Here is a 14,658-nt window from a genome sequence, read left to right as displayed (position 1 = left end):
CAAATCATCCGATACTCCTCTTCCTAAGGGGAAATCAATTGCTCTTTCTGGGTCTGGGCTGTATTCAGTAACTTGTCTCTATCGTGTAGAACGTGGTGAAATGCGGGTGTGTAAGTTCTGAGACCAGGTCACGAAAATCGTGTGGTCTCCTGTTGGCTCTCCCTTGGGTCACTCATTCTGGGGGAAGCTAGCTGTCTTGTCACGGAGTCACTCAAGCAGCTCAACGGAGAGGCCCATCTTCTGAGGAGCTGATACCTTTTGTCAATGGCGAATGAGGAGCTGAGGCCTCTTACTAATGGCTATGTAAGCGACCGGTTTTGAGCGGCAATCCTACAGTGCCAGTCAAGCCTCCAGATGACTACATCCTCAGCCAACATTTTGACCTCACGACGTTGACCCCATCTAAGCTGCTCCTGGATTCCCCACGCACCGAAACCGAGTGAGACCGCGTTTCCTCCGTCAAGATGTTAAGTTCTGGGATAATTCGTTACGCGGCAGTAGATGAACATTGCATCTTGGTTGTAGAAGGTGAGGGAAAAGGCGAAGAAGACTCCCAGATTGCTGCTTTGAGCCACTGGGTGGTGTGATTTATTGACAGGGAAACAGAGGAAGGGCAGGTCTGAGGGACAGTGGTGGGAGAATTAAGATAAAGGGATCATTTCAGGACAGTTTCTTGGACTGAACTGTGCCCCCCCCGCCTCCCCCAAATTTCTATGTGACTCTACTTGCAGAGAAGGCCTTTAGGGAGGTAATTAAGGTCAAATGAGATCCTACGGGTGGGGCCCCACTCTGATAGGGCTGGTGTCCTTCTAAGAAGAGGAAGAAGACGCCAAAGATCTCTTTCTCTCTCTCCGTGTGGGCACAGGGAGGACGCTACGTGAGGGCACAGCCAGAAGGCGGTAGTCTTCAACCCCAAGGAGAGAGCTCACACCGCACACCGACCCTGCTGGCACCTCCATCTGGCCCCCGACCCTGAGCTCCCAGGAGCTCGAGGAAATGAACTTCTGTTGCGTGAGCCATCCTGGCCTGCGGTGTCCTGTTTGGGCAGCCCGAGTTGATTCAGACAGACAGGTTGAGTTCGTGACAGCGGGCCATGTCTGGTGCGGCTATCTAGGGGTCGCTTGGATCTACACCCGGGGCTGAGAAGAGAGATGTGGCTGCGGAGTCCTGCAATCGCTGGCACCCGGACGGAGAGGAGATACGGATCAGCCGGAGAGAAGGGGGACACGGGGAGGAAGGGGGAGGGGAGCCAGGACAGCACTAGGGTGCGGGGATAGCACCTGTAATTGAACGGCTCAATGAGGAAGATGGGGTGATGACTCGGCAGGAGTTGGTACGCAGGTGAAAGTCCACGCGGGCGGAAGTGAAGGGAGGTTCTGAAGCCAGAGAAGTCGGTCCACAGGGCCGACTGCTTAGACAATCCGTGTCAGAAGGAGATCGGGATGGCGCCATTAAGCTTCCGAATTAGGGGTCCACTGCTGACCTTCGCGAGCAGCATTGCCTCACCCGAGGTCACGCGTCTCTTCCGGGTGGCACACATCCAACCACTGATGGTGTGGCCGCATGGACCTCGAGCCGCGCCAGCCTACCCCGGGCCAACCGAGGGGCCATCTCCCCGTGGCGGGCCCTGCGAGGCGGGCCGGGCCGTCCCGGCACCTGCGGCCCAGCTCACCTTCCCGGCCCTCCTCCTGCTCCCGCTCGTGCCTTCCACAGATGCTGACCCCGAGGGAGCCCAGCCGTAAGTGTCTCCAAATCTGCTTCCCGGAGCACCCGACCCGAGACACGGGCTCAAGGAGACGAATGGTCTGACTCGAGGGCGAGGGTTTCGTCTGCCAAGTCTCCTTCTATACCAGGCACAGAGGTGCACCCACAGCCGGTGTTTTTGGCCTCGACCCGTAGAACTTCAGGAGGAAGACAAAGCCGGCCGCTGGAGGACGGATTCGTCCGACTCTTCCTTTCACACACGCAAATGAAAATAGGAGGCCGGTGAAAATTTTTGTTTTGAGGCCAGGGAATCTTAGATCGATTTGTATTGCCTCCTTCCTGTCCCCAGCAACAGCCCCCACAGCCCACCCCGGCCACACACACACACACACACACACACACCCCTCTCCTACTTCCTAGAAATAACGGATCCCCGTTTAGTGCTTCCCTGGCCCGGGGTCAGAGAAGAACAGTGATCACACTGTGTGTCTATCCCCTAGCCAAGGAACACAGGGAAAGGGGAAGAGGGAAGGAGACAGGCGGATGGCCAGAAGCACTTTCAATTGCTGATAACGCCAGGGTCAGGCCAAGCACTGACTTTCAGACTCGAGCTACTTGAAACGTACGCCTCAGCTGACAGGAACTGGGTCAACTGGGAACAGACACATGGCTGGGTTGCGATGTTTAGGAAAGTCACGGGGCAGGTCCGGACGGAAAGTATACCATTCGCAGCAGCCCTCCCCCGTGACAGACCCCAAGCCTCCTCTCTGGAGAAAATGGGGCAGAAAAGAATGCTTAATGAGGTGCGTTGTGATCACTCAAGAGGGAGCTTCCCCGCCAAGGCCCCAACCCACAACTCACAGGGCTCCTTTTTCACACAATGCTCTGACTGGGAGCCAGCGGGGGCTCGATGCGTGTCCGCAAGAGACGTGCAGGGACATAGGTGGGGACCGTGGATGCCATGACTCCCCGGCCCCAGAGCTGCAAAGTGCAGACGCTGGGGCGTTTCAGGAGGTACAGATGCTGACCGCATTGCGCCCGCTCTGGAAAACCCAGAATTAAAGGGGTGCGTGCGGAAAAGAAAACAGGAAGTGTTTTACGGGACTCTTTGCATCAGCCACGTGAAGTCATCAATCTTTGGAAGCTTCTTGAACGATAACAAGGAAGGAACTGAGCTATGAAAGGCTATAAGAGGAGGGTGCATTTAGTTTAAAACAATTCTGCAGAAACGTTAGCGGGGAAAGGACAGGCTTCAAACACTGTCCCGGCGTAAGATGCTCTCCTAAATGTCTCTGGCGGTGTTTTGTATCTGAGGTTAGGAGGGTGCGATCCTCGAAAAGAGAGATGTGCCGTGGGTACTAAAAGAGACGGGACGGAAGTCATAAAAGCTAGATTTAATAAAAAGGAAGGGAACGCCCAGAGGAATCTAAACGGACTTGAATCTCTTAGCAGCACACGTGGAAAAACAATGCTCGATTTCCCAACAGTCACCTTTAAACAAAAAAGCTGCACACTGGTTTTTAAAAACTCCAAACCAGAGCAAACCCAACCAAAGGAGAAGAAGAAGACAGGGGGAAAAAAAAGGAAAGAAAAAAGAGTCCAAGCCCAGGAATGGTGAAGAAAAAATATCCCAGGATGTTCTTGCACGGCTGCTTTAAATTAACACCTCTTCCAAAATCTCGTGGTTTCCCACTGAACGACAGCGTTGTGTTTCGTGCCACGCTCGAACGAAGTGCTCAGATGAAGGCCATGAGAGCAGATTCTAGCACGGGCACATGCCACCCCAGAGACAGGATGTCGTTTCCTTTGACGTCTAGCGACCCATCGCTTTGTCTTCTGCCTCCACTAATGAAACTACAGATTACCCTGAGTCCACTGTCCTTTAAGTCTCATCGGTCATTTTCTTTTTTTTTTTTTTTTTTTGATGTTTAGTTTTTATTTTGAGACACACAGAGAGAGAGAGGATCCCAAGCAGGAACCGTGAGATGGTGACCGGATCCCAAAACAGCAGTCGGACGCTTAAGTGACCGAGCCACCCAGGTGCCCCACGTGGGTCATTTGCAAATTGCATTTGGCATTGTCCAGTCTTCGTGCACTGATTTGTGTGGCTTCTGCGACAGGAACCGCGTCATGCATGCCCTGGGGATGCGACAATGGTGGGGCCCGAGTCTCTGCCTACAAGCACCCCGGCGGAGTCCAGATTGGGAGGCCTTCGAGTAGACAGGCAACTCAAATATGGGGTCACGAGGGCTGTGGGCAAGAGGGCACACGGTGCACAAGAGGGACAAGTGCGGGGGATGGGGAGCCACGAAAGGCTTCCTCCAAGAAGTGCCGTGTGAGCTTCCCCGAAACCCAGCCTTTGCCGTCGTCAGTCACATCTCACCAGTGTGTCCTCAGTAGCTGGACGGGTGCCTGGCCTACAGTAGGCACTCAACAAGCGATACTCAGAATGTGAGTCTTTCTTTGAAAAGACTGTAAGGCAAAGGGTCTGCCTAAACATCTTCCCCTTGACATTTTCACAGCGGAAGAGACCCTTGCAACGGACGCGTGCTAAATCAGTAAGTGAAGGGGGGAAAAGAGTATTTAGAGAGGGAGCCAGTCCCGTTCCATAACTGTCCAGAATGACAGTTCGGTTCCATAAACTCTGAGCACCGCACCCGCTTTGGTTTCAGGTTGAAACATAACTAATGCTGAAGCAACGCTTGAAAGGAATGGAAACCCCCAGGGTGGAGAAGAGGGTGTTTCTAGGAATGGGGAGCAGGGGGAAGAAGGGAAGGTTTGCGTCTGCTGATTGGAGCTTAGACTTTATTATTTTTTTAATGTTTTTATTTATTTACCTTGAGAGAGACAGAGAGCGCGAGCGGGGGAGGGGCAGGGAGCGAGGGAGAGAGAGAATCCCAAGTAGGATCCACAGTACCAGCGAAGGGCCCAATGAGGGGCTCAACCCCACAAACCCCAAGATCACGACCTGAGCTGAAACCAAGACTCGGATGCTTAGCCGACGGAGCCACCCGGGTGCCCCAGAATTTAGACTTTAAATAGAGACTGCTGGGGCACCTCGGTGGCTCCGTTGGTTACTCGTCTGACTGTCGGTTTCGGCTCAGGTCACGATGGCACGGTCTGTGGGTTCGAGCCCCATGTGGGGCGCTGCCCTGACAGTGCAAAGCCTGCTTGGGATATGCTCTCTCCATCTCTCTCTCTCTCTCTCTCTCTCTCTCTCTCTCTGCCCCTTCTCGCTCATGCTCTCTCTCTCTCTCAAAATAAATGAATAAACATAAAAAGATCGAAATAGAGACTGCTGGTTCTAAAGTTATTGGTCTTCGTGTGACATCCACCATTGTGAAAGAACATCTAGAATTTACAAGGAATCTAGTCAGAACGCAGACAATAGACAGGCAGGATGGCAAATGCGGAAGCTGAGTGGACATGAGTCAAATTGAGCCTCCAGGGGCGTTTTGTTTGCTCGCCACAGCATTTAAAAAAAAAGGGGGGGAAGAAGAATTTGACCACCATTATCCAGAAAGAGCACCGTGGTTTGACACAGCTCCTACCATTCCCGACTGCCTTACGCTCACCCACCTTGCCCTCTGATGTTCCCTGCCCCACCCCTGAGAAGGGATTTGGGTTCACGTGGCCCAAGGTCAGAGTTACTAAGCGGCTGAGCCAGAATTCAAGTCCAGGCAGTCTGACCACACAGTCCAGGCTCGCAACCACGGCCCTACGTCTCCTGGAGCATGGAGAGAGCAAGGGTGAATGTGGGGGGAGAGGGGGCTGGGGAGGCAGGTGGGGGCCAACCCCTGCGGGGTCCTTCTAGGTCTTGGGAAGGAAATGCGTCTTTCTCCCGAGAGCAGCGGGGAGGCCCCGAAATATTTGGCGCAGAGGAGTGACAGGGTCTGGTTTGCAGTCTCACGAGATCACCCTGGCTCCTTGTTGAGAAGAGACCGTGGGAACAAAGGCTACTCTCGACTCACGACTGGCTAGAGGCTGTTGTAGTCGCCGAGGTACAAGGTGAGAGAGACCTAGACTAGGATTGTGGTGTCTTTAAGTGGAGCGACCAGAAAATAGAAGTGACACCCAGAGATCACAGTTGTGCCTCAAATGCTGTTTGAAACGAAAGGAAGCACCTGAAAATTATTAGCGGGATATTTAGCATTCTTTTTTTTTTTTTTGGTACTAAGCCTTTAAAATCTGCTGTGTATTTTCCACTGTCCGGACGGTGCTGGCCTGAAGTGAACGATGGTGCCTTCTCCCCAACACCCCACTCTGCTGAATGCCAGGCTCCTGTCGCCGCGGGTTCATCATCTATGAGCCCACGGCGTGGCCACGTGGGCCTGGGAAGTGAGGGGCAGGGGCTGGCGGGGGAGGCGGGAGGAGGAAGGTTCCAGAACACAGTAGACCTTAGGCCTTCGAGGATTTCCTGACGTGTGCCTATTCATGACAGGCCCTGAGCCGCTCGGCCAGGGCGCAAGCGCACATCCGCAGCTGCACGTGGCTTTGTCGTTACCAAGTTTAGACGTTTCAGGCCAACGAAGGGCGGAATAACAGAATCCGGGGTGGCCGTACTCTTTGTGGTAAGCAAGTGTACTATATACACAGTGTAGACGAAACCGAGAAAACCCAAGTCGAGTCACTGCTTCGGGTGCCGGAATCCATGTAAAAACCGCCCATCAGACGAAAACCGAAGTTTTACTGTTGACAACGCCCCAAGGGACACCGATTTGTCAGAAGAAGGGACAATAGCATTCTTGAACCTCAGGGTTCCCAGAGGCCTGGAGACCGAGCCCAGTGGTGGCCCCGTCCCAGGACCAGTCTCCCCTGGTCTCTGGCTTTTGTTTCCCTCCAGAATCTCCGCTTACGAGCCTTGTGCTGCCCGGGTCCGGCAGAAACTGTGGTTTGAGGACCCTAGAATATGAGGATGACATTCTAACGGGCTCAGATTTCATTCTGTTCCCAGAATCCCAAACCGGGAGAGCAGGAAGGGACCTTAGAGACGATCTAGTCTAGTCCCGTGTCTTCTCCTTTGTGTTGCAGGTGAAGAACCAGAAACTCAGAGAGGGGAAGTGACTTGCCGAAGAAGTCACCGGAAGGTACTAGAACCAAAGGCTTCCGAGGTCACCCCCGGGGCTCTTTACCGCATTTCCAACTGCCCCCTGGTTTTGAGAAGGTCGAACTGTCTCCGGGTACCACGGACAGAGAGCAAACATCACGTCTGCATTCAGTGGAAACTCTGCCCTCAACCTCATCCCCATCGAATCAAGATTTGAAAGGCCTGTTTTTCCCGTGGGGCGACGGGCTTACTCTTCAGAAACTCTACGGGTGTGAAACTTAGCAACATGCCCTCTCTTGTTCTCTTCCTGTTTGCTTTCAAGAAATCGTCATTTATTCTCATTTCCTAGATCTCCACCGGAGCACCATTCCAAGCAGCTTATGCACCCCCCCCCCGCCCCTTCCTGCCCCTACCTACCATAGTCACCTCCAAATCTGGCAATAGGGGTTGACAGTGACGAGTGTGCCCTCTGCTGACCGGATGTCTGCTCTGCAGTCATGTCTGCAAAATCCACACTTGGGACTTTTGGAGCCTCAAGGCACCTGAGAGATAAACAGAAACCAGACGTGAACGAGAGTTTCCTCATTTCTTACGGACAATCTCTACACTTTTTTTCTTTTCTTTTCTTTTTTTTTTTTTTGGCAAATCAATGTCCTCGACACTCTTCATGAGTTTTCATAACGAGGAAACTATTATTAAAGAGGTGTCCAAGTTCTGATTTTATACAGAGCTTGCCAGAGAAGTGCATTTGCAGCATTTGCCAGCCTCTCACCCTACACAAGAAGTTAAAATGTATACACAGCGCTTTCCCAATGTGGACTGTAACCCAGTACAATAACAAGCTTTTAAACTAGAACTTAAAAGGAGCCCTTTCCTGGGAGCATGAAAAGTAATTAGAAATACATTTTGAGTCCTTCCTAGATCCCCAGCTCTCCTGGGGTGTGCTTTAGGATGTGTCACTTTTCTCACGCGCCTCCTCCTGCCCTCCCCCCACCAGAGTTGCCTCGGGAGACCTGAGCCTCCCATTCTCTGGCCTTTTCAGCTGGAGGCCTCCCAGTGCTCTCCGGTATTGCTTTCTACTGGGGCCTCTCCTTTCTCACTTTCCCTCCCTTTCTTTCTTTCTTTCTTTTTCTTTCTTTCTTTCTTTCTTTCTCTTTCTTTCTTTCCTTCTTTCTTTTCTTTCTTTCTTCTTTCTTTCTCTTTTCTTTCTCTTTCTTTTCTTTCTTTCTCTTCCTTTCCTTCCTTTTCTTTCTTTTCTTCCTTTCTTTTTCTTTCTTCTTTTTCTTTCCTTCTTTCCTTTTTCTTTCTTTTCCTTTCTATTTCTCTTTCTTTTTCCCTTTCTTTCTCTTCCTTTCCTTCCCTTTTCTTCATTTCTTTTTCTTTCTTTTTCTTTCCTTCCTTTTCTTTGTTTCTTTCTTTTTTCTTTTCTTTCTCTTCTGTCTTTTTCTCTTTCTTTCCTTCCTTTTCTTATTTTCTTCCTTCCTTTCTTTTTTCTTTCTCTTTTTCTTTCTTTTTTCCCTTTCTCTTCCTTCTGTCTTTTTCTTTCTTTCTTTCCTTCTTCTTTATTTTCTTCCTTTCTTTTTCTCTTCTTTTTCTCTTTCCTTCCTTTTCTTCCTTCTTTCTTTTTTCTTTCTCCCTCCCTCCTTCCTTCCTTCCTTCTTTCCTTTCTTTCCTGCCTAAGACAGACACCTCTAAGGCAACCCCACAGGGATAAACACTTGCAGTGCAGTGTTGATATCACTGAAGAACAACCACCAACCCATCTGGAAGTCTCCAGGAGTTCAACGTTAGGATTAAAGCATAGATCTAGTTGGGGGTGGCAAAGGGGGGGGGTTGGAGTCTCATGATTACACATCGTCTTTAAACCACCCTGGGGGTTCGGCTCATCCAGAGCTCTGCTTGGGGTTCTGACTCCTCTGTAGTTGCATTGTCCGTGAAAGGTCAGGAGAGGAGAGCAAAGCTATCCCAGAACTTTAGAGCAGGAAGGAGGGGGCAGGGGATGCCTCAGTATAAGCTTCAGGTTTGGAGAGGAGAAGAGACAAGAGAGTCAGGCCAAGGTGAAATGAATCCAGGAGTAAGGAGGGACGGGAACAAAACCTGGGTTCTCATTCAAGCCAAAAGATCCCGTGCAAAGACAGGAAAATTAGGGCCTTCCCCACTCACTGCCCCAACTCACACCTTTGTCACCAAGTGGCAGATGTCCACCACCTTTACCACACAGCCTAGCAGCCTGTGGTCCCTTCTTCCAAGTCTAGTGAAGGAGAGAGACCCCCAAACCCGGTTAGACAGGACAACTGTTAGAATTCATATTGACAATACATGAGCTCAGTTTTTTAAGGGGTGGGGGTGGGGAGGTGGGTGTCGAATCCAGACGTGGTAGGAAACGGGGGACAAACTCTTGAACACTAGGGCTAACACAGCTTCTCTCGTCTGTAACTAGCAGGTGGAAAAGATCGCCAAGAGAAAGTTCACTATTACGATTCTTGTTGAGAAAAACTCAACCCCGGGGCTGAGGAAAAGAGGAGTTGGGAGTGGGGAGTGAGGATGTGGGGGCTGGGGTTGATGTGCCGCTGAGAGCTGGTGTCTACTGCTCAGTCTCCGGAGGGGTCCTCTCAGGACAGTTGGAGAGGTGGCACCCAGCCCCACCGACGTGCCACTCAGTAAACTTTTTATTTCAGTTCCTTTGATTAGAGGTTTCCCGGATTTGGCGGCAAGTGGCCTTGCGGGGGGAGGGGTGGGGGGGAGGGGGGGACGTGTGGGCCCGGGGAGTGTGTTCCAGCAAGCGCCCCAGGCGGCTAAGAGATAGGGTTCGTCTCCTCAATTTGTGGAGCTAGGCTTGCACGGGACCTGGTGAAGTTGTGTCGACCCGGTTGGGTTTTAACAGATGCTCCTGGGGTGTCGCTGGGAACTTCCTGGCCACTTTCTTCTCGAAACGCGTAAAGCGCGCCAGGGGCTGCACCGGGCTCTCCGGGTCTCGGGTCGCCGCGCTTAGGGATGAGCTCGGGTCAGGTTTTTGCGGGAGCATGCTTCCCCCTCTGCAGACCTGCTTCCCTCACTTTGCACCCCGCCCTCCCGGGCCTGGAGGGCGCCTGCGTGGCCCCAGACCTCAAGCCCAGCACCCTCTCCCCCGCCCTGTCTACCTGTAGCTCTGGGTCCGGGAACCCCGGGCTGGTCCGCATAATGAGGGCGTTGTGCGGCTCTCTGTGTTGATTTAATACAAGTGCACCGTGAATGCGGAAAAATAAATAGAAAGACCGAACATATGACTCGCCGTAGTGAAAAGTCCTTTCGAATAAATAAAAAGAGGCTGAGTTTTCACTGTTGAATGTAAATTCCTTTGAAGTGGAACTAATCATTTCAAGGATAGTTCACGTTGTCCTAACAACGCGGGTGAATGGCAAGGGCCCTTCTTTTTGTTAAAGATATGTTTTCTTTCTTTCAGTCAAAACTGATGATGATACCCCTTTCACGCTCTGTCCTCCAGGATCGTAAATCTCCACTCCCAGCTACCCAAATCGCACTTTCAGATGCCAAGCCCCCGCGGGTGACCGCTTCTCCGGCGGGGCCCGGCGCTCACCGAGCTTCCCGCCCCCACCCCGGGACCCCGGGCCCGCCGGTCCCACCTCCCGGCCGTAGGGGGCGCTGCGGCGGGGGAGGGGGGCGGGGTGGAGCGGGCCGCCGGGCCCGGGGTGCCGCGGCCTCCCGGGGCCCGCCGAGCCCGGGAGGGGGCAAGTCCCGGGGCGCGCCGGCTGCAACTTCAAACTAAGCGGGACGCCGCGGCTCCCACGTCTTCCAGGGCCCCTGTCAATCTTCCCCAGGCCCCAGGAATGTACAAAATGCTCACAAAGGCCGAACGCGAACCCCTCGCCCGCGATCATCTGCTGCCGGCGCCCACGCCTGTGAGAGAAAAGGTCATCCCCAAACAACCCTGGCGGGCCGGACGGCTCAAGTCCGAACCTTTCTCTCCCAGCCCGCGCCTCCCTCCACAATCCCGAAGCCCCTTGCGGCCCGGGTCCCCGTCCTCCCAGCCCCGCGGCCCCGGAGCCCACCCCTTACTCGACGCCCGGGGCCGTCGGCGGCGACGGGGCCGAAGCGGCGTGGGTTGGGACGCGGGGGGCTGGCCTTCGCGGCCCGGGAGAGGGTGCTGTTGACGTTGGGCGGGAGAAAGGGGCTCCCACTTTACCTGGGCCAAGGCCCGGGGGTGGGGGAGGGGCTCGAGGGGACCAGACCGTCCCCCTTGGGTCCCAGAAATGCCGAGCCGGGGGCAGGGGCCCCTAGCCGGGTTATCCCGTTCCGGGGCGAGGTGGGCCGCCCCCTTCCTTCTGCGCCCACCCCCCCCCCAGAACGGGGGAAAAGGCCCCACCAGGGCAAACGGAGAGGTGCTTGGGCCCGAGCAACGAATGCGGCCGACCGAGAGCCCCCGCAAGGGTAGGCCCCCCGCCGGGCGGGCCCCGACATTAGCGGGGCTCCGCCCGCCGACGAGGGGGCCCGCCGGCGGCCCGGCCCGAGGGGGTCCCGCTCGCTCCCCGGGCGCCCCGGGCCGGCCGCGGAGCGCCACCCGGCCGTTAATGTCGAGGGGGGGAAAGCGAGGGGCTGATGTCTTCGCCTCGTTTCGCGCCGGGCGTTGCACGGTGGGCAGGGAACGTGGCCGCCTTCCGACCCCAGCGCCGACCGTTTGCCTCCGCCGGGGTTTCAACCTCCCTCGCCCCATCCGAGGGCGACGACCGGCCTGCGCGCGGCGGGCGGTCGGCTGGGCGCGCGGAGCCGGCGCGGCTTCCCCCGGGGGCGGAGGGGCCGGGAGGGCCACCCCTCGCCGCCGCCCCGGGGCTCGCGGGTCGCGGCCCAGCGCGCACCTCCCCCGGCCCCACGGTGGCCTGCTGGCGCTCGGGGACCCGGATTAGCTGCTCCCGGACCGGGAGGGAGCCGGTCGGGGAAAGTTCACCAGCAGGGCAACTGAGAGGAACTTGGAGCCAGCCGCTAGCTCAGCTTGGGCTCTGATTATTCAAACGAGCTCTTCTTTCTTTAAAACAAAACGAAACAAAAATTCCACACTCGAGCCGCGGACCGTGCGCCGCCAGCTCGGCAACACGGGCCGGGTCCTGCGGCCGGTTCTGCCCAGTCCTCCTCGCTTCCCGGACTGAATCACCCGGGAGAGTATCGGGAGGGCTGGGGTGGGGGGTGGGGGGCGCAAACTGGGAAAGGTCTGGCGAGAAATTTGCTTTCCTCCCGAAGAGCCCGGCTCGGCGGGTGGCCCAGCGCAGCCAGGACATTGTTGGCAAGTTGCCGCCGAGGGTCCTTCCGGCCTCAGTTTCTGCATCTGTTAAGGGGGAGCAGCAGGACCCTTTGCGCACAGAGGGGCAGCTAGTTGTGAAGCCCCGGGCCCGGCACGCAGCAGGCGTTCAGAAAATGCTTATTCTCTTTCTGCCGCAAGCCCCAGCCCCTGAACTTGCCGACGCGTCTGGCCAGAAAGGTGGCAAAGGAAAACCCGTGTGAGCGCCGAAAACGGTTTGGTCATCCGGATTGTTGATCGCTGTCTGTCAGGGGGCCTGGGCCGCCCACCTCAGAGCCCCCGGCCCGCACGCGGGGGCGGCGGGTACTAACTACCGCAACTCTGTCGCAGGCTGCGGGCCTGGGGGCTGGGACGGAGGACGGAGCCGGTTGGGGCCCCTCCTGCCCCCACCCCCACCAGCCTGCTGGCCTCTGGCCTTTAGGCCGAGGAAGGGGTTTAGAGGCCGGCGTCGAGCACTACGGGAAGCGGGGGGACACAGCCTCGCCACGGTACCCTATGCAACCTCTGCAGCCCCGAGGACGCGGGCAGCCCACGTCTGCCACTGAACTGCACTCATCTGGCCACCGGGCCCGGGGCGGGGCGCGGCCGCCGGCGCTTCGTTTGGCGGGACTCGGGGCTCGCGGCGGGCGGGCGGCGCGATCCCGGCGGCTCCTTCCCGCCACTGTGCCGGCTGCGGAGGTAACATCTGTGCCGACCCCCCTCCTCACCCCCCCTCCACCCGCCACGCCACCTCTATTTCTTTTTTTTTTCTTTTCTTTTCTTTCTTTTCTTTCTTTCTTTTTTTTTTTTAGAACGAAAGAAAACGAAAAACCAACCTTCCTTTCCCTCCACAATGGACACACCAGGGGGCCTTTCACTTGGCCAATCTCAGGAGTTTCATATGAACTTCATTAAATCAATTACTCGGTGAACACATCACAATTTATTTGCAATTAGTATCAAAATGTCTTACTTTTCCTAATAGGTCGGAGCAGATGTAGCTACAGAAGGGACAAACGCGTTTTCGTGAAATCTATCTCTTGCAACATATTAAATCTTCTGGTCAGAAGAGAAGGAGAAATTCAAAGGCGGTTTAGAGGAGGAGACAGAAAACACGCTAGAGACAAATGCGATCCGTGCAGGTGTTGGAGCAGCTTGCGTTATAATTGTATCTAGCGAAAAGGTTGCCTTTATTATCCGTAATGATCGAACAAAAGTCACCATAATTAAACGTCTGGTTCTCTCCGATGACTGAGAGGTGCGTGTCTGAAAGGCGCCGGGTACAGCGAGGGACTGCAGAAATGGTTAACAAGACGCCCCGTTCTTTGAATAGTGGCTTTGTCTTATTGGGGTGGGGGGGGGGAGAGAGACAGAAAGAGAGAACAGTTATCTAATTTTCATTGCTCCAAACCAGAGATTTATTGATTGCGACAACAGTTTTATTGTACTCGGGGAGGGGGTTGCTTCAGGTTTATAGAAACTGATTTACTTTCGTTTGGAAGTAAAATCATATGCAACAGTCTCCCGTTGGAAGGTTGGACCTCAGCTCCTGTTAATACCATTAGTGACACAGGATCGAATTTCAAATGAAGCCTGGTGACAATTACAGACGGAAACAGATGCCCTTGGAAATTTAGGTCAAGTGTTCAAGATTCTGGTTTCATGGTCAAGGTTGTCTTGGGGGTAACCTTGAGGAGACGCTCATAAATCTGTCCTCCTCTCCGAACTGGGGATGAGCCTTCCAGGGGGGGATGATGTGGGGAAGAGGGGGGCAGAAAATTTATTTAGAGGGTCCTTAGGTCACAGAAAACAGAAGAGATGCCGAAGGGTTGTAAAACTGGGCTAGTGTGCTGGGCCGGACAGTGTGAGCGTGTGTGGTGTAGGGCGACAGCTACTGGGGGGTGGGGGTGGGGGGGGACCGCTGGGAACCACAACTGAGAGGGCGGGGCTTGCAAAGACCTGGACTCCCGCCTCCTACTTAGTAGTCCCCAGCAGGCAGGCCTGGAGGCTGTCCCTTAGCCTCAGAGCCTTTTTTGTACCCATCCGCAAAATGGGTATCATGGCCTGGCCTGCTCCTCCCGGAAGAGTGGCGGCGAGGATAAAGCGCGATAACGAATTTGAAAGCCCCTCGGCTTTCAAAAGGAAGGTATTATTCTGAACGTGCGGCCCCCTTCCTCTGCATTTTAATCACTTGCCCCACAGCTCAGTGAAAACATGACATAGCGTCTCTTCCCTTCTCCCCGCGGGAACCTTCCCTGCGAGCTGCCGGGCCCGGCCCTGGCTGCACCAACGCCATCCTTCGGGGTATAAAAACATGTTGTCTTGCCCCGGCTTTGGAGCCCAACCGGCGTCTGTAAGCGTGGCAATCTTCGGGGTTTACGTCTCTCTGGTGAGTGTTTTCCACTTGACAACTCTTTTAAAGACATAGAACCATATTTTATTTACTGCCTACTATAAATTATTTACTAGCAGGCTGAGGTAATTCCATTAAAGCCGCACGGTTTGTTTATACTAAATAGTTATCTGGGGACTCCTTGCTCGCCTTAGAGCTGCGAGGCTCCGGGGAGGTGGGGACTGTCCGCTTGGCCAAGAGATGCCCACGGAAAGGAGAAGGGTCCAATGGAAACGAAAATGGCCT

This window comes from Lynx rufus, unplaced genomic scaffold, assembly GCF_022079265.1.
Source record: "Lynx rufus isolate CCGP_SWC_20201006 ecotype Redwood Valley unplaced genomic scaffold, mLynRuf1.p SCAF_19, whole genome shotgun sequence".
Classification (NCBI taxonomy): domain Eukaryota; kingdom Metazoa; phylum Chordata; class Mammalia; order Carnivora; family Felidae; genus Lynx; species Lynx rufus.
Note: the sequence above shows the minus strand (reverse complement) of the source record.